Source organism: Syngnathoides biaculeatus, chromosome 8, assembly GCF_019802595.1.
Source record: "Syngnathoides biaculeatus isolate LvHL_M chromosome 8, ASM1980259v1, whole genome shotgun sequence".
NCBI lineage: Eukaryota > Metazoa > Chordata > Actinopteri > Syngnathiformes > Syngnathidae > Syngnathoides > Syngnathoides biaculeatus.
In genome coordinates, this window is record NC_084647.1 from 6268850 (window position 1) to 6293878 (window position 25029).

General features: G+C 44.7%; 1 long non-coding RNA gene across 1 annotated transcript; it reads right to left on the reverse strand.

The window, feature by feature from the left end:
- Nucleotides 1-111: 111 nt before the first annotated feature.
- On the reverse strand, nucleotides 112-24968 carry LOC133505372 (uncharacterized). The gene is made up of 3 exons (XR_009796233.1): nucleotides 22168-24968; nucleotides 10096-10172; nucleotides 112-1350 (listed from the first exon to the last, which is right to left on the reverse strand). It is a non-coding gene; the product is annotated as an uncharacterized LOC133505372 (long non-coding RNA).
- Between the last annotated feature and the right edge of the window lie 61 nt (nucleotides 24969-25029).

The following is a 25029-nucleotide window of genomic DNA, read 5'->3' on the forward strand; positions in this document are numbered from 1 at the left end:
CGCCCTTCTGGCGCTATAGAATGCTGACCAGAACGTCATGGTGTTGTACATTTTTTTATTGCACCTACCGTACTCGTCGCTATCTTTGGTTAAGGTTTTTTTTTAATGCCATCTGTTTGCAAAAAGCTGCAGGATGAAGTATCCAGTTGTAATCAAACATGTATGTTAAGCTACTCTTTTATATATATTCACACCATATTTAATAAAAGCTTGCTTTTTTACTTAACTCTGCAAATGCTCTCAGATGATCTCATAGTCTTAGGTATTAATTATAACTACCCTGACTGATGATCAGTCCAGAATGTAGTCCCAAGTTTTGCCCTTAATGATTTATTTTTTAAATAACCTCATGTAATATAAAAAAATAAATCTGAAATATTTGATGTGCAATCATGAACTCTGAGTCTGACGTTTGCCGCAATCAGGTCATGTAGCTCTTCATACGCTCCCGAAGTCGCCATCTGCCTCAAAAGGTTTGGGAACTGCTTTTTTTTTTTTTTTTTTTTTTTCAACCTGCATTATCGTCTGTGACCACTAGATAGAGCAATCGCACCAGTGGATGACCAACAGAACATTCCTGTTAAAAAAAAAAAAAAAAAACAGCAGACACATCCAAAGCAGACATAACACAGCAAACGAAATAGTATTTCCATCAGACACTGCAATGAGCAATATTTATTTTAAATACCGATTTACATTCTTGGTGGGCAGGCAGGTCTTATAGCAGAAGAAAAAAAAAAAAGATGGACACGAGAAGACATTTCAATTCCAGTGACAAAATGTCAACCGCTTCTCCTTCAATCTTGTTTGCATTTCTCCCCACTTTGAGGGCTTCGTCTTGTGATTCCACGACCGAGCGTCGGTCCGTCCTCGCCGTTCGGTGTTTACACTGGGGAGCGGCGCAGCGCCAGGTTGGTTGCACTTCTGGAATGTACCCCCCCTCACCCCCCGCGCCCGAGGTCCCAACCCACCACCCATCCCCCCCCCCCCCCTTCTCCCCACATCTGTTCTCCCCCGTTCCGTCGCTTCCCTCCCCAATCACGCCGGACTGACCTCCCTCCTCTACTCATATCCACTTCTTTTTTTTTTCATTTCATTTTCATTTGTAATGCGCTCCTCGCTCTTCCTCCTCAGATAAATCAAACAAAAACTTTCCTCAACTCTCTCACCTTTCCGGCCTACCGCCCTGATAATTCATCACTGTCCACAGTTGTACGCCCCCACCTCTCTGCATTCCCCCCCCCCCTTCCCACGCCCATATCCCCGTCGCCCCAAATTTCTCCGTCTTCCTCCCTTCATTCCTCCGTCGTCTAACCCAAACAAACCGGTCGGACTTTTCCTCTGCGGTGGCTGGAAGAGAAACACACAGCGTGTCAGGCCGGGTTGAAACGTAAACATCAGTCTGTTGAAGAGGATATGAGGTGTTTGGGCTCAACATGAAATATGGAGCTACTATTTGGACACGGCAACGTAGAAACGGAACGCAGATTCGCACACGGGAAACTTCAAGAGGCAAACTTGCTTTGACCTCAGGAGTACAACTCATAACCGGAGCTTTTGAGACACTGAATTACAAAAGGGAAACACTATGGTCCTTTCTTGAATAATGTGTGTGTGTATATATGTATACATCCATCCATCCATCCATTTTCTTTTGCCGCGTATCCTCACAACGGTGGCGGGGAGCGCCGGAGCCTATCCCAGCTGTCAACGGGCAGTAGGCGGGGCACACCCTGAACTGGTCGCCAGCCAATCGCAGGGCACATAGAGACAAACAGCCGCACACATAATCACACCTATGGGCAATTTAGAGTGTCCAATTAATGTTGCGTGTTTTTGGGAGGTGGGAGGAAGCCGGAGTGCCCACCCGGAGGAAACCCACCCAGGCACGGGGAGAACATGCAAACTCCACACGGTCGGAGCCGGGATTGAACCGTGGTCCTCAGAACTGTGAGGCTACACACACACATATACATACACATTTACACGCATCCACCCACACACATACACACATATATATATATATATATATATATATATATATTATATATATATATATACACACATATACATACACATATACACACATCCACCCACACACATACACACACACATATACATACACATTTACACACTTCCACCCACACACGTACACACACACATATATACAGCCCGTTGACAGCTGGGATTCGTTGCAGCACTCTTGCGACCCTTGTGAGGATAAGCGGCGAAGAAAATGGGCGGGTGGGTTATAATAAAGAGGCTTCTGTTTTCCCGTGACACGGCAGCCCGCGCACATAATCTCCTATTGCGGCATTTTCTCGGCAAGCCGTTTGTGACCTTTGCCACACAATTGTCACATGGTCCATACCAGGAGCTTTATAAGCAGATTGCATTTTATATTTAGTTATGTATTTTGTGGAGGGAACCAGAGCGCAAGGGCTTGATTTTGAGCAATTAAAGCGGAGATGGTCAAGATAATACAATTTGAAACAACAGGATATTACAGTATTGATTGCAGTACTCTGTAGCTGCCGCAGATAGTGTGAGTGAGAGACTGTGCAAACAAAAGTCTTATCCTACTACAATGTCCTTTTAATCATTAAAAAAAAAAAACACGAGTGTACACATCATAAGATTAATAATACTTTCTCACGTCTTCTTTCTTTCAGGCAATGCTACACCCATAGCACAACATTCACATAGTTGAAAAGCACAAAAGGTTAATACATGAATTTACTATTTTTAATCAAGGGCAATACAGCGGAGGTTCTGAGGTTACGAGTTCAAATCTCGGGTTTAGCCTTCTCGTGTGGAGTTTGCGTGTTTGCCACGTCCATGCATGAGTTTTTATCCGGGTACTCTGGCTTTAATTTTTTTTTTAAGACTGTAAATATGAGGGTGGATCGTTGTCCGTTTGGATGTGTCCTGCAATTGGCTGGCGACCAGTCAAGGGTGTACCCAGCCTCCTAACCTCATGTCAGCTGATTGGCTCAAGCTGAACTACGACACTAAAGATAAATGGATTTTCCATAAATTGGTAAAGCTTTCCATTAGTCATGTCATTTTCACAATATTTAATTACTTTAAGTGTGTTATTTTTCCATTCTGTTTTGGAACCTCTCCAATCATATGCAACTGAGATCATAAAATTTGGAATTTAAACAAAATCTATCCATGTGGACCCGTTTGGATCGCATGTCAAATTGTATTTCTGTCCATTAATGAACTAATTATGTTTTATTACATTAATGTGAAGGAAACTTAAGAAACTGGGAAATGACTGAATATAACAACCTTAAAGGTCAAGTGTCATCCCTATAAACATTCTAAAATGGATATTGTCATGAAAACTACATATAACATTATTCAATTGTCTATACGAAAAAATAAATATGAGCGGAGAGCGCGTCGTCCATGCGCAAAGTTGCAGAACTCTCATTCGACATTCAAGTGGTCGCCATATTGGCTGCATCTTCTGTCCGTGACATCACACTGGGACATTCGCCATTGAAAACACGCCGTAACACCTACTATGGGAGACGGACACGCCCCTTCTGACACGGAATCTCTTTTCGAAGAAGAGAACATCTCACAACCGAGTGGAAGTGACCGGGGCAATATTAGCCTAGCGTTTTGAGCCAGATTTAGATGATATGCGGATCACGACCAAACAGCATGCGGCCAAACCACCTCCCCGCCTGATCCACCTCTGTGGCGGTGATGAACAACAGCGCCCGCGGCCACGAGCGACGACGACGACGACGGCACGGCCAAACCGCCTCCCTGTTTGATCCACGACGCGACGAGCCACCCCGTCCGCTGATTACGTCTTCGGCCGGGGTGGCATATTGACACATTTAGCACCCTTGAGTTACGGATTACGCCCCCGCCCCTCAACTGTTATTTTTAATTTTTTTTTTTAATTTTTTAGTACCTGTCATTTGGAACCCACGAAGCTCCTGTGCACCTGTGCAATCCATTTTTCACAATGAACCGGGTCTTTTGGAAAAGTATGAAGAGCGAATCCATCCTCCCGAGTGTTCGGGCAATATCCGGCAATACAACGAGCCGGCATTTTGGCTAACACGAAGCAACGACCCGCTACCTTCCCGCAGGTAAAACTAATCGAAACATACGAGCCCATCTGAGCGCGCTACTTCCTGTACGTCACTTCCTGCTTCTTCTCAAAAACAAATCCCTCGAGAGGATTTTCATGGCGGGAGTTACTAAAAGCCATATAGGTCAAAATCTAAAATGTTTTATGGTGAAAAAACGGATGGGTCCATATCGGCTACTGTTTTTTTTTCATTAATAACATACTAAAAATCATACATTTCATGACAGTGGACCTTTAAAATGATGCTGGTTGTGTATGACCATCACTGCCACTTCAGGTAAGCCTTCTAACATGATGTACGCACAGAATTTTATTACTATTATTATTATTATTATTATTTTGGGAAGTGTTTCTCACTGAAATAGCCTTTGTTTGATTGCTCAGTGTAGGAATTGGAACACCGTTGGAGCGAGAGTGACCATATTTCCGAAGAAAACAGCCTTTATAGGTCAGGAATGTTGCACGGCCGTTGCACCTCGCCACTCCAAGAAAACTTTTCAGGGGACGATAAGCTACTAACAGTCATCTGTAAACAAACAAGGCTGCTGCAAGACGGCGGAATCCGACTTTTAAGGCAATGTTACACGCTTACCTTGTAAACCAGCCGCTGGCGTTTGGGTTTAGCTCAACGTAATCAGCAAGTTTTGAAACGAGTACAGAGAGACAAACGTGTATTTTGGCAGATACCCAACGGAGTTATTTACACCTTTATGTCACGGCGATACACCAAATGGGTTTTTAGCCGAGGCATTTTGAACTAGGCTGGGACTCAGTATCTTAAGTGTACGTGCGAGCGAAATCCGAGCAGACGCTGCCAATATTAATAGAACTGCTTAAGATGTGACCTTTGCGTCCCAACAAAACAAAACACCGCTCACACTTCTCCGCGCACGGTTCGAGCCGTCCATCAATCCGTCCATCAGCAGAAACATTAAGACAGGTGATGAGACTAAAACGGACTGGGGTGGGGGGCAACGAGATGTCCACTTGGCCGCAGTTTGTTGGCAGCTTCGCGTCTCTGTAGAGGATCAACATCAAAGGCCATCGCAATTTGAAATGTATGTCGTGAGAGCGAATGACTGGATCCTGTGTTAGCTCCGCTGTGATCTTATCTACGTTTTTGACAGGGACCTCGTAAAATATTTTCACGTAAATAAGATGACAACATTATCGAGCCATCTCCGTTCACATGGACTCGCAAAAATGACAAGAAATGCACAAATATGTATGCCGGCTGGCCTCGTCCGTGGGAAAAAGTATACACATGCACACCAAGGTGCTCACACCACCCACTACCTCCACAACATAGAGTTGCTAATACATACAGTCGCCTCGAAAACGTATTGGCAAGTTCTATGTTTACGTTGTATTCTGATATTTGCGGTTCAGAACTCCAGCTTTTATTTTACGGTATTTACATCTAGATGTGTTGAACAACTCACGATCGAGCGCTTTTGTTTGGAACCTCCCACTTTTCAAGTGCGCAAAAGTGCTGGAAAATGTCACTGCAAAGTTGCCGAGGTCTTGCCTTACACATTGATTGCTTAAACATTGTGTGGTGCTTGTTTTTAGGCTTGGGATTCACTTGTGAAAACTGCATTTGCTGTTACGCAAACGTGGAGACAGGTGACCAATCCATTTTCTTAGTCGCTTATCCTCACGAGGGTCGCGGGGAGTGCTGGTGCCCATCCCAGCTGTCAACGGGCAGGGGGCGGGGTACACCCTGAACTGGTTACCGGCCAATCGCAGGGCACGTAAAGACAGACAACAGTCACACTCACAATCACACCTATGGGCAATTTAGAATGTCGAATTAATGTTGCATGTTTTAGAGATGTGGGAGGAAACCAGAGAGCCCGGAGAAAACGCACGCGGGCACACGGAGAACATGCAAACTCCATGCAGGGGAGTCCGGGATCGAACCCAGGACCTCAGAACTTTAAGGCCAATGCTTCCCAGTTGATCCACAGTGCTACTAAGTGTAGATAGATAGATAGATAGATAGATAGATAGATAGATAGATAGATAGATAGATAGATAGATAGATTAGATAGATAGATAGATAGATAGATAGATAGATAGATAGATAGAGTTAGTACACATGAGCGTGAAATGAGACAGCTTAGTGATGGCTCGAAAGGTCATCCCTGCATTGAGCTCATGCGGCTTTGATCATTTTCCCGTCACCTCGGAAATAGACTGGAGGACCAGCACAAGCACAAACTCTCAAACTCTCGACAGCGCCTGTGTAGGGGGTCGGGGGGGGGGGGGGGGGTATGTCGTGTGGGCCTGAAGGACTGTTTTCCCAACATGATGAATCTGATTGAAAGGGTGTTCTCGCAAGACTAGACTGATGCGTTTACAGCGGTACTTTTGTTTGCCAGCTCCCTCATTGGCCGGTTGAACTTGTCCGCTCACATAAATACAGTCTGTGCACAGTCATGATTGTCAAGAGGTTGGTTCATGATTCATTTTTATCACTGCTTAAGTCTAGATTCAGTATCTGCTTCGCTGCAGACACAATGAGAAGCCAGACATTTATCACCGAAAATGGAAAAGTCGTGCATTCCACAAAGCCCCTTTGAGTCAATTCCTTTAGATTCTTTCAAGACGATCATTACATTAGACTCCAAAGGCATTATTGAGTATTTTTAATCCAAATTTGGACCAGTGGCGTTTATAAATGAAGTCATGATGTTTACCTGCTCACATACAAAACACTTTTGCCATGACTCCATAGTTCGTTGAGTTTCTGAGTAAATACCTTGTCAAGTTAGCAAACAAGCTTCCTCACAGTCGTTTCGAGATTTTACGTGATTACAGAAATCTGTTAATAATGTACGGTGGATCTGTCTGCATCTCATCACTAACGGTTTAATATTCCGTGACCCTGAATAGCATCAGGGGTATATTGAGGATGGATGGATGTTTAAGACACAGGAATATTTATTTGCTCGTTCGTATCTGACGTGACAAAATTCAGACCCATTTTCTATCTTCCCACGTTCTTCAATACCTTGGGCGACCACTGACATTTGCTAACAGTCCAGATAGCTGTCGTCAACATCTGTACCAGTACACCAGTATATTAGTTTCACATGCGCAATAGAAAAATGTATCATCAGAATCAGATTTAATGGCCACGTGTGTAAAAACACACAAGGAATTTTTCTCCGGCAGTAAGACATTTTATTTAACCTGCCAGTTAGATGGAAAAATAGTAATTATATTTTTGCCCAATGATTTTTTTTATTATCTCTCAGAAAATATTTTTTAAAATATACAGTATTTCAAATATGCATAAGCTCGATCTCGAATCAACTGTACACATATGAATTTATCACATTTTTTTTTTAAATTTGTTTGTTTTTTCCGAAATGAGATCTAACAGCAATTGACCTTACCCTAACCCCTAACCCTAACCTGTTAGGCTCCTGAAAATAATCTAGCTAAAAAAAAAAAATAATAATAATAATAAATAAATAAAAGCTGGATTTGGCAAAAAGTCGCAAGGAGGAAAAAGGTCAGAAAAAGTTCCACTCCACACCCACGCTGACGTTTCACTTTTGGCACGAACGATAAATCTGCCAATAATTGTGTTACAGAAACAAAAAAAACAAAAAAAATACAGTATAAAGTTCCAATTCATAAGTGTACCGGAATCTACATAAAACATGTAAAAATTCTACTTTACTTGCAGTTGGGGGTGATGTTGTGCATATTGTGAAAAATTTAAGAACATGTCGACATCACACAAACGCTATAACTCTTTGTATTAAGCGTCTTGTTTAGGATTTGAACTAAAATTGCTCTTTGTCTGTCTTAACCTTTATTTGACGGGTCCCGTTGGAGCCGTTTCACAAAAAAAAAAAAAAAAAGAAAAAAGATCACGACTTGAGTTAATGCCCAGAAAAAGAGGAGAGCTTTTGTTTCAAAGCTTTCCTCCGAGACCTTGTTTGGTTGCATTTCAAATGGCTTCCAGGCCCAAAGGCACCATCACTTCATTACGGAGGTATTGTAGCATCCCGCCTTCCTCGAACAGGACCGTAGGCAAGTGGTGGGGGAGGATGCAACGTGTGCTCGGTTCTGTATCCCAGAGGTCTTCGCGAGAGAAATCACTGGAAGCGGAACAAACATTGTCCGAGTATTGGACAAAGTCGTGGCGAAAGATACCTTAGCGTGCAGGCTGTCTTAACGCTGCAGGGGAAAGAAACATTCATGCGCATTCTACCCGAGAGACCGGGTTGAGATCAAAATCCTCCAGCTAGAAAAACCGGCCAACGGGACTCAAGAGGAACCGAAACAAGGGTTGGATTGCCCAAAATACACAACGCTGGACTTCAAAATGAGCTTTGTCCTTGTAAGTTCTGCAAACAAAACAGAACATCTGTTGCGGCTTGACTTTGTAAACATTTCTCGTTCTTCTAGCTCGTCGGAGCGCGATCTCGCGGCGCGCACGAAACGGAAAAGACGGCGCACTTTTCTGGCATTCTCTCACGCGCCGACGCCAGGCGCGCACACTAGGTGGCGCAGCTGTAAAATGTGGCCGTTCCTTGTGTAATCCTGCCGTGCGCGTGCGGCAAACATCCTCCCAAGGACGTAAGCAACTTTTTCCTCTTCTGCACTCCGGAGGGTCGAGCCGATCAGCGCCCCGTTAACGTGAAATACCACTTTGCAAATTTTGATCCAGTTCACCGCCTGCCAACATTCCGTCGACAGCTGACGAGTGCTGACAGTGCGGGGCTCGCCTGGCCCATACCACTCACCGGCGCTCAACGACTGCCCGGCGGCTGTAATGCGCCTCGAACACATTACAAATACGGGGCGGGGGGGGGGGGAATTGACGGACCATGTTCGTTTGTTTAAAAAAAAATATTAGTAATAGCATAGTAATAGCACATGCAGACTTTTTCCACAGATGTGCGAGGAGAATTTCTGCTTCAAACATGCTGTTGGTGGTTTAGAGTTTTTGCGTTTTTTTTTTTTTTAAGCCAAGGGGTCCAACTACTACTATAACAACTAGATTCATAGTAATGGCGCAGCGGTGAGACAGATAATTGAATCATCTGTATTTGCTTCTATGCCGGTCGTCGGCAAACTGATTCAATCACTATTATTGGATTTATTTCATAAAGAGGCGGCACGGTGGAACAGCTGGAAAGCGTCGGCCAAACAGTTCTGAGGTCCCAGGTTCAATCCCAGGCCCGCCTGTGTGGAGTTTGCATGTTCTCCCCGTGCCTGCGTGGGTTTTCCTCCGGGCGGGGACTCCGGTTTCCTCCCCCATCCCAAAAATATGCATCAATTGGTGACTCTAAATTGCCCCTAGGCAACCAGTTCAGGGTGTAGCCTGCCTGCTGCCCGATGACAGCTGGGATTTGCTCCAAGCACTCCCGCAACACTCATGAGGATAAGCGGCCAAGAAGATGGATGCACGGATGTTTGTTTTGTATGTGCACAGGTGTGACATCTACATAAGATCTTTGGCCAGCAAACAAAACAAGAGCAAACTGCAGCTCAAGACAATAACAACAACAAAAAGGGTCCTCAAGACCTTGCAGAAAATACAAAAAAAATGTTTTTTTAAATACAGTTTTGTATCAGTATCTGATGCAAATGTGCTTTGATATATTTCCTTGTCAAGAAATGATTTGATCGATTTTTCCAGCTTGTAAAATACAGATAACACGAGTCCAACGACTAAACAAAAAAAAAACATGAAATCGTAACCACTTGTCATTTTAGTTCAATTTCTTTTCAATCATATTTTTTGTCAGTTTGATTAAACCTCCATTTACATCTCCAGTCCAGTACACGGTACTTATGAAATGTTCTTTTAAAAATACCTGTACAACAACTTTAAGGATGGGGATAGTTTGAGCCTAGAATTGATTATTTCGCTAAACTATTCTTGATAATACATGGAATGATCATTTTTCAGTGCCTGCAAATAATGTTTACGCATATGTACTTCATACCTGTGTACAGTGATGGGACGTCATCATCTTTTTTCTGTACTTCTTCCCGTTCGTGATTGATGGTGAAGGACCCTCCTCTGCAAAAAAAAAAAAAAAAGACTCTTTTTGTTGGCGGTCTTTTTCTTTCACGTCTATATTTTTCATCGATCTGTTTCTCGTTACGCCGTTCCCAAACGCTCTCTTTTTGTTTTCATTCTTTTCGCGGTTGAGGGGCGGCTGGGGAAATTACGCTCCGACCCGCATACCTTTTCGCTCAATCTAACGTTGAGCGATTACGCTTCCGAGCTCTCTCCGTCGGCCCGGACGGTCTCAGGTGGACCGTCTTTTCCTGACTTGCAGCTGGATGACTGTTATTAATGGACAAGGAGGTGCAAAAGTATGATAGCATACACTCGTTTCGCTTCGATTTGACATCCCTTTCACGTTGCTTTCATCCAGCCTCTCATCTGTTCTCTTCTCTGACCCACATGCATGAACACACGCTATTGATCCTGTATTGTCAGCGGGGGGAAAAAGCGGCAGGGATATCGGGATCCATCAAATATACATCAAACGCTGTCGTGTCAAGACTTGGCCGTGGAGGCCGGAGAACAGAAGAGAAATAAACACCGAAAATCTTTGTGTTAATAAAGAGCAACAAACAGCCCCCAGGCAAGGAGCTCTGGATCATAAAATTAAAACACTGAAACCCCCCTTCAAAGATATCAATGATCTCATTTTTGTGTGCGTGTGTAAATAAATGTTCGTTCTGTGTCCAAGCATCATAAAATACAATAATCACAAAGTGAACCAATGTTCATTCACTTTAAAGCTCCACTGTCGTGCCGATAAGCACTCTAAAATAAATATCGCAATGAAAAAGACATATAGCATTATTCGCTTCAATGTCTGTATGAAAAATTAAATATGAGCAGAGTGCGCGTCATCCATGCGCAAAGTTGCGGAAGTCAAATCCGACATCCAATAGGTCGCCATATTGCCTGCGACGTCATCAGCAGATGTTACACCGGGACATTCGCCATTGCAAACACGCTGTGCCACCTACGACCGAAGTTCTTTTCGAAGAAGACAACATCTCACAATCGAGCGAAATGACCTGGGCAATATTACCCTATCATTACGAGCCACATTTAAATGATACGCGGATCACTTCTAACTAAAAACAGACTCCCCGACAGTACGTAGCACACTCAGGAGGACCCATGCCGGGCAGGGGGGGGAGAGTTCCTTTCTCCTCCCACACACGGCCAAACCATCTCAGGGCCAAAGCGGAAGCCGTCGCTAGCGAGCAGACGCGGAAGCCGTCGCTAGCGAGCCGACGCGCGAAGTGGGGTGCCCAGACACCAGTGGCCGGTGGGGGTAGAACCCGGCTAAACCACCTCCCCTGTCGGGGCTAACGCCTTGTCGACAAGGCCGGCGGCGATCCACAAGGCCGTGCGGAGTCCGTCGGACGCGCACATCGACACATTTAGCACCCCTGACTTACGTATGCGGATCTCTTGTTACATTCTGAGAGGATTACGCCCTAACCCCCAAACTATTGTTTTTTTTTTTTTTTAGTAGCTCGAGACACACCTACCTGTCATTTGGAACCCAAGAAGCTCTCGTCCTTTGCACCCGTGCGATCTATTTTTCACGACGAACCGGGTCTTTTTTAAAAGTACGGAGAGTAAATCCCTTCTCCCGATCGCAATACACAACGAGCCGACATTTTGGCTAACACGAAGGAACAACGCGCTGGGTCGATACCGGCTGCCTTTTTTTCATTAATAATGTACTAAAAATCATCATGACAGTGGACATTTAAGATATTAGCGCACACTGGTGAGAAAAAAAACCCCAAAGAACTAATCTGAATAGTTGAGTCACAAGAGACATATTTAGCAACAGAGTTGCACTTCCTCCCGCTGAGCAATGATGAGCTGCGCGGCCTCAACTGAGTTTCACACTCGGCAGCAGCCCGAAGCTCCGCAAAGCCACAAATGACCAACTCGCAAGTGGGCCAGGAAAAATCTGCTCAAAATAGTCAGCGGGCCAAGATACATTGTAACTTGTTCAAAGATATTACGAGGGGCTGCCAAGGAATATTCGTAAGCATAAAACAGCTACGCAGAAATTTAAACAGAAAAAAATCTGCGTTGGTCTTTTTGCAGGAAAGAATGTTTAGTTTAGTGGTGCCGGAGAATTATTCTGCTGCATTTTGAGAGCTCTTTCTAGTATTTGATTACCTAATTTAGCGGCACAAGTCGAAAAAAAAAAAAAAAATACAAACTCCTCTCTGTACGTCCGGCGTTGGACGCGCGCCTTCCCCAATTCTCACCATCTGTCCTGGCCCTTCGGTTCTAGTACTCCGGTGAGTCTTCCTCTGCGTCTTTTTCCATCTCTGGCTTTTCCAGAATGTGTTGCCGTCTCCTCGTTTTTCACGCTGGGTGGCCGACGCAACTCTGGGAAGTTCTCAGCAAAAGTCTCCGACTTTGGTCTGTTGCTGTATCCGGTGAATTTTTATTAATTTTTTTCCTTTTCTATTTTAATGCTGATTTATTTATTTTGTTGAACATTTCCAGGTGATGCTCAGCATCATTGTTTCATGAACTTTCATGAATTACTCCCTGCGGTACCACTCGGGACGTGACTGTGAGCAAGATGCAGTGGTTGTACAATTGTCCTTTTGGTCAGAGTGGAATTTTAAAAAGAGGGATTTGAAAGATTGCCCATAAAAGTTTGACTTTTTTGGAATCGGAAATAAAGGGGAATGTGTTTTTCAACTATTGCTGTTTGGGAACACAAAAATCCTGACAATACCTCACTGTTATCATTAATGAGATGGCAATTTGAAATTTTGGTCCAGAGTTGAACAAGAATCATGGAGGTTGACACACGTGATTTGCCTTTGCGGGCCACATAAAATCATCTTTTTTTCCCCTTTCGGCTTGTCCCATTAGGGGTCGCTACACCGTGTCATCTTTTTCCATCCAAGCCCATCTGGTGCATCCTCCTCTCGAACACCCGCCGTCCTCATGTCCTCCCTCACAACATCCATCAACCTTTTCTTTGGTCTTCCTCTCCCTCTCTTCCCTGGTAGCTCCATCCTTGCCATCCTCCCACCAATTTCCTCACTCCCTCGCCTCTGAACATGTCCAAACCATCTCCGACCAAGTCTGCTCTCTCTCTCACCTGGTCTCCAAAACATCCAACTTTGGCTGTTCGTCTAATAATTCTATCCAAGCTGCTCACTCCGACCCAGAACCTCAATATCTTCATTTCTGCCACCTCCAGTTCTGCTTCCTGTTGTTTCTTCAGTGCCACCGTCTCTAATCCGGCCTCACCACTGTTTTATAAACTTTGCCCTTCATCCTAGCAGAGACACTTCTGTCACATAGAACACCAGACACCTTCCGCCAGCTGTTCCAACCCGCTTGGAGCAGCTTCTTCACTTCCTTACCACACTCTCCATCGCTCTGTATTGTTGACCCCAAGTATTTGAAGTCGTCCATCCTCGCTATCGCTCACTCTTCCGTCTCCGCCCCTCACATTCATACAAATATAGCCACATAAAATCAGCTGGCGGGCCGGATCTGCCCCCCGGGCCTTGAGTTTGACACCTGTGCCTTAAGTGAATGGTGACGGGTAAGGGTTAAGACAAAAATAGTTCTCGGGAGTTGCTTTCAGGTATTATGGCGCGTATTTTAAGTTTCTCCAAAATTCAAGTGACGTTTCAACTTCACTGTAGAAGAAGAAACGCGCTTAAGTGCATAACGTTTACCGGGCCCGATTTCTCAGAGAACGCCGGCATTTTAGAGTCGCTCCTCCCAGCTGGCACACGGGTGCAAAAATGAGAGGCTTGACTTCAGCGGACATTGGGCACAGCTAGAAAGTCGCGCAGCTGCCTGTCTTTTCTGCTTTCCAGTACGTTCACAGGAGAACATGCCCTCAAGTTATTAAATATGACTTCGGTCAGTGATCATGAGTTTTTTTTTTTTTTAATCCTCTATTTTAGGAATACGTTCTTATTTCAGTCAAGGAGTCGAGTAAGCCACTTTTGTATTTCTGCAAATTGTATTTCATTTGTGGTCGAGATATTTCCCACTTTATTTTGACATCTGTTTTTTTGAACAGTTGAGCTCCGAAAGAAAAGCAATTTTTTTTTTGACAAGCTCTCAAAAGCCGAATGCAGTTGCACGCGAAATGACAACCACGATGAATAGCGTATTATTAAACGGATAACCCCCTGACAGTATCAATCAAGAACCGAGCGATAGTGTTTTAAAAGGCCATTTTTTTGTCATTACATTGCGCGAGCCGTCTCGTTTTGGCCCCGTTGGCGAGTCGATATCCAAATTATGGAGTCTCTGACCAGACTGCAAACATTTTTGCTAGCTCCTTCCAAGTCTGCTACGGTTTTAGCTGCAAATAACTATGTTTCTCAAAGTTTTTTTTCTCATTTATTTATTTATATAAAACCCTGGGGTGGGATGGGGGGTGGGGGGGGGAGATCAAGATGAAATTCAAACCGGTCAATAAGTGTGATCTCATCATTGGAATAACAATTGGTCTCCACAATGCTGTCGCCACTCCGTAATAAGAAATAAATTGCCTTGGAAGCACAGTCGACCTCTCAAGTGAATTCACCCCCAGTGTGTCCTAAGGTTCGCCCCCCCCCCACACCCCTGGCCTTCTACGATTACACCACCCCCCCCGCCTCGCTCCCCGACTATCCTGCCCGGGCAACTCCTTTGGCCTCTCGTATCCGGGACCTTTTAGCGTGACAATCCATTATTTTGACGGCTCCCACAGAAAGAAAGAAAGAAAGCGAAGACGGGGTGAAAAAGGGGCAGGGGCAACTTTGACTTTCAGACGACGCCCAATTGATTATTCTCTTCTTTTCGTCGTCGAAAACTTTCCTTTCAACGTCCCTCTTATCATATCTTATCTACATCTCTTGACTTCCATTTTATACTTTTTCTACCCTTTTGCGATTCCCTTTCCATAAATTAAAACAGTTTCATTTCCACCCTTCCGTACACTCCATACCTTTCGTTTCCTTCACCCCTGCTTTCCCCCTAGACACCCTTTACTCCTTTCACTCTTCACCCCCCCTCCCCCCCCCCGCAGCTTCTCCCTTACCTCACAAAAACACCCACCCCCACCCTTGTACTTGTTCTCTTTTTGGCTCTATATCGCTTTGTAGCTGGCAGCATTTAGGAAACCCGAGTAGGTCTAAAGAAAGAAAGGAACTGAGGTTTAGAATGTCTCCAGTCGGTCCCCCCCCCCCACTTGCACCCCCCTCACCCACACAGCAGCCAAACTGACACCCACCCACCAACCCTCACCCCTCCATGATAACATCTTACAGTACCTACAAGTACACAGATCCAAATCTTGCTCTTATATACCGCACGAGCCAAATGTATTGTATATGCAACCCAACATAATGTTAAATTCACTCGTCTTCATTAGCGCAAACTCGACTTGTCTCGTTCGAGATCAAAGTGGACTTTCGTGAAAATTCCTGAAAAGTCTAAATGAGGGAGTGAAGTCCTGCTAGGGGGGGTCTGGGGTCATGCCCCCCCGCCCCCTGGGAAAATTTGGAAAAAAAGGATGCATTCTGGCGATATCTGTGAACACAATTTAGACAAAAATTGAAAGTAAAATTTCTATCGACGCAATGAGAACCCCTGGTGTAACTGTATTTCCTCTGACGTGGCTCACGATGTTGATGACTTTTGACGCGAAGCAGCTCAGTACGTGCTCAGGACGGTTAAAGTTGCATTTCCTGGTTCCGGGTGAATACCGGTTGTTTTGGAGCAGTTATGTTTAACGTTTATGAAATAAACGCGTAAATTAATGTCAAAACTACAAAAAATAAGCGACGTCTCGAGAGAATGTGAAGGGAAGGGGCGCTACTGTTCCTCGTGTTCGTGCCTCAACATGGCTACGCACGTGAAAGCAAAACAGCAAACTCAAACACATGTTCGTTCAATGTTGTCAACTCATATCCAGATTTATTTTAGGCCATTTTTCCTCAATTTTTCGGAGGAATTGTCGTGAAAACTTGAAAATCACTGTCTTGTGTACTTTTCAACCATTATTGGAACTCTTAAATTACAGCTGCTGACTTAACATGCTATGTATAGAGAAGAAAGAAAAATAGGACTTTAGTTACAGAGTACTGGTCTATAACGGTGAACCTCGAAAGGGTTAGGGTGCTCTGTATAAAATTTTAACAAATCTTGACATAATGTGGGTTGTTGACGGATTTCAAACTACTCTAAATGCTAGACGACTCTGCATCTTGCACATCTATGACTTTTATAATCAATAGTTCCCTGTTAATTGAATCTATATTGTTCTTCGTTCTTGTTACTTTGTTTGTTCTTCTCAGTACTCAACATGAACGTCATACCAGGGTGGCACTGACTGCCCGACAAATTCCTTGTGCTATTACACACTTGACCATTAATTCTGATTAAAGATGGGTCTATATATCATAGTCATAAGAACAGAGAGCATAAATTGACGAAATGAGCAGGTTTATAGACATCCATGCATCCATCCATCCATTTTCTACTGCTTCTCTGGGTCGGGTCACAGGGGAAGTAGCTTCAGCAGGGATACCCAGACTTCCCTTTCCCCAGCCACTTCTTGCAGCTCTTCCGGAGGGATCCAGAGGCGTTCCCAGGCTAGCTGAGAGACAGAGTCTCTCCATCATGTCCTGGGTCGTCCTCGGGGTCTCTTTCCGGTGGGACATGCCCAGAACACCTCACCAGGGAGGCGTCCGGGAGGAATCAGATGCCCCAGCCACCTCATCTAGCTCCTCTCAATGCGGAGGAGCAGCGGCTCGACACTGAGCCCCCCCCCCCCCGGATGACCGAGCTTCTCACCCTATCTCGAAGGGAGAGCCCGGACACCCTGCGGAGGAAACTCATTTCGGCCGCTTGTATGCAGGATCTTGTTCTGTCGGTCACGACCCACAGCTCGTGCCCATAGGTGAGGGTAGGAACGTAGATCGACCTTTGCCTTTCGACTTAGCTCCCTCTCCAAATCTCAAAATTGACTGTGACCTCTACAGACGAAGATTTTGTAATTTTCACCAAGAGTTATTCAGTGCTAGACAGCAACCACTTTTCTGAAATCATTAGTAAGAACTTCAACAGTTCTCGCACTCTGTTTGCTTTGGTTGACAAGTTCACAACCCCCTGAATCAGATAGCGCCAGAACTCCTAGCAGCAGAAAAATGCAATGAATGTCCTTGTTATTTGAGCAAAAAATACAATCCATCAGGTTAAATCGAAGCACAAATCAAGCAAAATGATTCAATGAAAGTACTTCTGAAGCCTCCAAGGAAAAAACTCCATTACCATGTCAGAATCTGATACAGATGATCAAAAACATGACAGAGAAAACGGTTCAGCAGCTGAAGCCGTCAACAAGCTGTCATGACTCAAAAACCATCTGGATTTTTTTTTTTTTTTTAAAGCTATTGTGAAGTTTGTGCCCGCTGATTTGCGGCAAATAATCAATTTCTCACTTCAGTAGATGAGTTTCCTAAAGTTCTTAAAGGAGCTGCCATAAAGCAAAAAAAAAAAAAAAAAAAAAAAGAACACTGGATGCTTCCACCCTGGCAAGCTATAGACACATCTCAAATCTCCCTTTCATCACCAAGATTCTTGCAAAAGCTATTTTCAATCAACTCGGCGATTTCTTGAATTTAATTGGACTTTTTTTAAAAAAATATCCATCGGGATTCCAAACTCATCAAAGTAGGGAATGGACTCTTTCCAAAGTGCTAAATGGGAAATGGTGGAATACTGACTCGGGAAAGGTGTCAATTCTGATCTTGTTGGACTTGTTGTGTCCATTTTCGTAGCTGCCTATCCTCACAAGGGTCACGGGGAGTCCTGGAGCCTATCCCAAGCTCTCAACGGGCAGGAGGCGGGGTACACCCTGAACTGGTCGCCAGCCAATTGCAGGGCACATGGAGACAGACAATAGTCACACTCAAAATCACACCTAGGGGCAATTTAAAGTGTTCAATTAATGTTGCATGTTTTTGGGATGTGGGAGGAAACCAGAGTGCCCGGAGAGAAAAATCCACGCAGGCACGGGGAGAACATGCAAACTCCACACAGGCGGGTCCGGGATCGAACCTGGGATGTCAGAACTGTGAGGCCGAGCCACCGTACAATAATTTATTATTTTTTGCCATATTTTACAATGTAAATGTTCAGAACTCGAACTAAAAGTTCATTGTTCTTAAAAAAGGAAGTACATGCACCATTGATCTAAAGGATTACCGTATCGGTACTCTGTGATTCCAGGGACTCTTTATTCCCTGGCTGGGCCTCATTATTGGTATGGCATGTAACATTTTGAGACTCACACAGTCTCAAGTGTAAAATGACCCGTGATACAATATCCTGCACTGTGTTATTTTTTATTATTGAGCCACGGAAACATGGTCAAGGAAGAGAAACCAAGTCATTGAAACAAAGACAGGAAACGGGCGACAATAGATCATTGACAAAATTATTAGGTTGTTGACATGAAAATACAGCATGTGTCAGGGGAATTGTGCCAAACACAGACAAAGCGGCACTGTAGTCCAGTTTCAGACAGATGGTACGGTCGAACGTCGCGATACGATCGACGCTGAGGCCGAAAGGCACTTGAAGGGTGGGAGAAACAAGGGGAAAGCATGCATCCCCCACCCTCCTTACTATGTAGTTCTCCCTGGTGGTGTGTCATGTTTCGAAGGGATGAAAGGTGTCACAGTGAGACCCCTTTGGTCTGTGCTCTGGAGGACTCCAGTGTCACCTAGACACCGATGCAAAGGCTCGCAGAGGGAACCGCATATTATAAGCCTTTCGCGGCACTCCTCATTTTCTTCCGATCAGTTTTACTGGGCTCCAACTGACTCCCATTTAATTGGACGCAAAGTCATCTGCCAGGATGAAGCCACTGCTCATCCGCGCTTGCTCTCACAAGTAGTCCCCTATTGAGGTCTGTATGGTGCTAATTCTAAATGAACCGTTTTACTCTCCATTGAGTCCAGATGTCAAAACTTAATATAGACCTTATTGGGTTACCGCAGAGGAACAGCAGCAATAAATCGGCATCAACGCACATGTACTCTGATGAAAGACATTACGATTCACGTGTCTTTGGATGATCACCAAGGACCGGAGGTGGGTAGTAACGCGTTACATTTACATTCAGGGGTTCCTTAAAGGGCCACTGTCATGAAAAACAGGATTTTTAGTATGTTACCAAGAAAAAAACGGCAGCTGACATGGACCCGTGCGTTTTTTTCCAACCACAAAACATGATTTTGCGTATACAGCTTTTTGTAACTCCCGCCATGAAAATCCTCTCGAGGGATTTGTTTTTGAGAAAAACAGGAAGTGATGTACAGGACAGGTCCGTCCTCAAGTGGGCTCGTTTGTTTCCATTAGTTTAACCTCCGGGAAGGTAGCTCGTCGTTCCTTCGTGTTAGCCAGATCTCCGGCTCGTTGCATTGCTGGACATTGCTTGAACACCTGGGAGGATGGATTTAGCCTTCATAAGTTTGCAAGAGACCCGGTTCGTCGTGAAAAATGGATTGCACGGGTGCAGAAGACGAGAGCTTCGTGGGTTCCAAACGATAGGTAGGTGTGTAGACAGCTACTAAAAAAAAAATAGTAGTGTGGGGCGCACCACATAATCGGTCTCCCATGACGTAACAAAAGATCCGTCTACGTATGACAGGAGTGCTAAATGTGTCGATGTGTGCGTCAGACGGCGTTGGGCTGCTGGGTTGCTTCGCCAGCGAAGGCTGCGCGTCGGGCTCACGGACGCCGGCGGCTCTGAAGAACGCTGCCACAATGCCACACTCAGCCCCGTGCGACGACAACGCCATAAAGCGCCCAGGCTTGACGGTGTTGTTCATCACGTTCTCCGGCAGCTATGAACAACCCCCAAAAGCAGCACGGCTTGGCTCCGTCATAAGCCGCCTCGGCACCGAAAACGAGCCACACCGGCTGAGGCGTTGCATTCACCGGTCACGGCTTCGGCCAAGGCTGCGTGTCGGCTTGCGGACGGCGGCGGCTCTGAAGAACACAGCCGACAATGCCTCACTCAGCCGGGTGCGACGACAACGCAGTAAAACGCCCCGGCTCGACGGTGTTGTTTATCCCGGACGGCGGCGGCTATGAGCAACCCCCTAAAGCAGCACGGCTCAGCTACGTGATAAGCCACCTCGTCGCCGAAAATGAGCCACACTGGCCGACCGCATTTGAGCCGCGATGGCTCATCCTGCTGCGGAAGTGGAGTACTGACCTGCCCCTGTACCGACTTTCATGTGCGCTTTTCGTTTGGCCTCTCACGTGACCAGGAAGGACCCATCGTCGCCTGAAGGCAGGAGGAAGGAGCCGAATGGGTGGAGGGCTTAACCGGGACGAGCTATACCTTGGCAAGTATCCACAAGGCCATACAGATAGTATGCGTTCTTGTGCTTTTGTATGCTTGTGTGTGTCCCTTTTTATTGCCGTGGATCGCTTGCACCGTACGTTTTCCTGCATGTGGTTGAAATGTAAGCCATAAAACGTCTCTCATCTTTCACTTCAGTTAGACGAGCATCTCCCAAAAGCAATTCATCAGAGATTACTACACAACCCCCCTACACACACACCTTATTCCCCCTCCCCCTCATTATCCCATCTCAATTTAAAGTCAATCTCATGGCATTCTGCAGGGAATGGATTATTATTATTATTTTTTTTTAAATCTACTGCAGGGGTCGAGAACCTTTTAGGCTGAGAGAGCCGTAAACGGCAAATATTTTAAAATGTAATTCCAAAAGAGCCATCCAATATTTTTACAACTAAATACAAGTGTGTTTGTGCATTTTATGTAAAACCAACACTTTAAGAGTACGATAAGTCTCTAAAGTCATTTAAACAACATAATACTATTGCTAACGAATGATGACAAAAATAGTTTTTACCATTAACGCGACTTCTTTGCTGACGGCTTAGTCGTCTGTTTCATACGTCATTAAATTAAACTTCGTGCAACCTTCGAGACTTCTATCCGTTATTTGTGAACGTAGCTTGTCTTAATGTTTTTTTTTTTTAATGTGAGAAAGACTTAATATGGGTAGGTATAACCAAACATTGTCAGTACAGCAATATTCACACGCCGCAGTGTGCGGTACGTGACGGGAATTGCGTTCCAAGTTTTCACAATCAGCTGTCCTGCAGTTTTCATTTTTCCCCACTTATGTGCGCTCGTCAACAATGCTTGCCGACAGAGGCATGTCTTTATGTAAAAAAAAAAAAAAAAAAAAATCCGTTTGGTGGGCGGCGCATAAGCACGCTGGCTGTCATTATAAACCACATTGATAGGTTGCGTATGGGCTGTAACATTTGTAATTACGAGTATACCCCTTTAAGAGCCGAGGGGCACGGTGCAAGGTAAACTAGGAAGAGTGTGTGGCCATGCAGTAGGTCGTTGTTGGAGAAAATTACGTGTGCTGCCAAAATGTTCCAAAAAAAAAAAAAAAGACGTCAATGCCACCAAGTCTCAGTATCAAATTTTGTATCATTGAGGTATACGGTCACCATAGTCTCATTACCGGGAATTTCTTTTTATAGTACTTTATGTTCCAACTTGTACTTGGCTTTAAAGTAAACAGCAGGTTATCGTTATGGTTGCTGTGGAAAAAAAGGGGGGACAGTCATGTGTCCAAACACCTGGAGAAACCGCATCTCGAGTCACTGCATTGTTGAACACTCGGCAGACTACTTTTCAGTCGAAAACCAAATAATTTACTGCACTATGTAGGCTCTTTAAGCACAGTGGAGCTGCACAGTCCCTCGCCATCTGCGATTTTATTGTTTTCTTTTCAACGTGTCTCCGTGGAAGCCGCAAGGCCGGTCATCCTCTTTGCTATTGTCGAGTATTGGTGTGCAAACGTAACACCGGTGGGACAACATTTCTTGTTTTGTTTTTTTTTTGTTAGCTCGTACAGGAGCGCAATACCCAAGGAGCCAAACAAAAAAAGTTCATCTTCTAATTCAGTTCTGTCACACGTACCTTTTACATTTCCCAGTTGACTCGATACAGTTGTCCATCCGACCATTCTCTACCGCTTCTCCGGGTGGGGTCGCGGGGGGAAGTAGCTTCAGCAGGGATACCCAGACTTCCCTTTCCCCGGCCACTTCTTCCAGCTCTTCCGGAGGGACACCGAGGCGTTCCCAGGCCAGCCGAGAGACGTAGTCTCTCCAGCGTGTCCTGGGTCGAGCCCAGGGTCTCTTTCCGGTGGGACAGGTATACGCATCAGATGCCCCAGCCACTTCACCGGAGGAGCAGCGGCTCGACGTTGAGCCCCTCCCGGATGATTTGAGCTTCTCACCCGTTCTCTAAGGGAGAGCCTGGACACCCTGCGGAGGAAACTCATTGCGGCCGCTTGTATCGTCTAAAAGTGAAGACAATTTTGATATACAAAGAATAAGGCACTTAATCTAACCTGAGCTGGGGGGAAAAAAAAGAGAAATATTTTAGATTGGGGTAGTAAAAAATCAATTCGACAAGAGGCATAATGTGGTGACACAGTGAGGATGCGGCTGTGTTCAGAATTAACCAATAACATGCAAACTGATGTTCAATGCGAGTCACCGCACAAGTGCCGGCATTTCATCTGCCTCCAGTTTACCCCAAATAAATTCCAGCTGCTACCCCGCAGGCCAGAAATCCAAAAAAAAAAAAAAGAAAACGGGAGATTCTTGTCCCGTGCACTTAACGGGTAGCACTTGTACCTAGAAATTCTTGCAGCGACTTCATTGTGGCTGTCGCTGAATCGTTTTCTTTCTCGTCTTGTTCTCCAATTTCGGAGAAACTTCCATTTGTTGGTAATGGGCCATATTTTCCCCACTTAATGATGACTGTCTTCGCTGTCTCCCATTCTGTATTTAATGCCTTGGAAATCATTTTATAGCCTTATCCTGACTGATGTCTTTGAAATTGTGGAAAAGTTGTGACGACAAAATTAATGTTTTTGTCAATTTTATTGGTGGTTGATATGATTTGGACATGCAGGGAATAAGTAAAAAAAGATGTGTGAGCCGCGATAGTTATTACTGTTCCTCATTGGTCATTACTCTACTTTATTATGATGGCATATCCAGATTGGGTGAATTATGTCGTAGAAATAGCGCAGCTGTTATTATAAAATCAGTGTAGGGAGTCCTCGGTCTACGACAAGAGATCCGTTCCCACAGTAGCGACTTAACTCGAATTTCGATTGGAGTCGGATTTCCCCGTTAAAGTGAAAATTTACGATGACCGCTGGGATTGGCTTCAGCATTCCCGCTCAGAAATGGATGGGAAAAAAACTAAAATACATGAAAATAAAAAATATAAGATGTGTCACTTACCATTACTGCGAGAAGTGGATGAAAAAGAACGACGCGAATCCGCTCTAAACTCTCGCTAAGAAAGCAAGCGCACTTGCTAGCCGTTGCTAGCGGTAAATTCCTCCTCGGCATTTTCTACTTTCCGCTCTTTCAATGTTTAGAAAATGCGGCATGCCTTTTCCCTAAGTGAACACGAGGCTGATATTAACCCTACGTTGATTTGGATCCTTGATCCATATCGTCAGTAATCTTTCCATCTCGGCAACGATCGAAGAACGTTGCTTCTTTTTTTTTTGTTTGTTTTCTCCATAAGAAAAAGTTGTTCCGTGATCACTGGATCCCTCATTGCGGTGAAGACGGAGGAATACTTCCATAAATATTCGAACCTGCGTCTGTAAATAATGTTGAATATTCAGATGGTTCTTCGGATGGAATGACGCCGGAGTCTGACCACTCGGAGGCCTACACGCGGGACGTAAGTACGTAAACAAAGGCCCCCGGGAGCTTCCCGATCAACCGATACCGCTATTTCTTCATCAGACGAGGATAAATCCGAGAAATCATCGCTGGGCATAATGTAATCGATCTTTTTGGTGCGGCGCCTTACACGTCACATCCGCGCACGTATGTCGCGAAAAATTCGCAATTGTCGATAAAAATCACGATTAAAATTAAAGAGTATTTAACATCATATTGTCAAAATAGGGTACATATTACATGACCTATTGGATACATTGTTCATGCAAAGCACTGAATTTCCCCTTTAATATTAATCGCCCAATTCTTAATGTCTTTCATGTCTGTCGATCTTAATCATTTCTCAGTTTTTTTCTTTTCTTTTTTTTTTTTAAATAATGATGACGTTTCCACGGTCATTGCTTTTCTTCAGCTGTAGAAGCATTGCTAAAAAAAAACAAAAAAAACAAAAAAAAAAAAACAGCTTTTTCTTTTGGGCCGTAATGTGCAAAAAGGTGCACAAACACAGATAAGCAATATGCATTAGCTAAGCGTAAGCACGACGGTGCCGGGGGCCAACATGGCGGACAGGACAGGGGTGTGAAGTCGAAAGGACTTAGACCGAGACCGTCTTAAACCGAGTACTACCCGGAACTTGACACACAGATTCAAATGCACAATGGCGATATCTACTTCTACTTGTCCATATAGTCGACTCGGCCATGTTTAAAGCACTCAATCTGTCGCTCCCTTTGCAAGAGGGGCCTTGTCTCCCAATCCTCTTTTTTTCCCCATTCACTTTTTTAACCAATTTATCTCTCAAATAAGCATTTTGTAAAACGACGGCGAGCAACGCGACGTCGCCCCGAAACGGGAGAGCCGAATTCCTCCTCTTAATTCCACAATGTCAGCATCTTCTGTCGCCACATCAGCCCAGATGGGACAAACGGAGGTCACCTGCTGACCTCTGAACCTTCCCGTTGACCGTGCGTTGCCATGGCGAGGACAAGGGATTAGTTGTTTGGAGAAAGAGTAGCTATTCTTGTCTTCTTTTCTTTTTTTTTTTTTTTTTGTTTCTCTTGGGTCT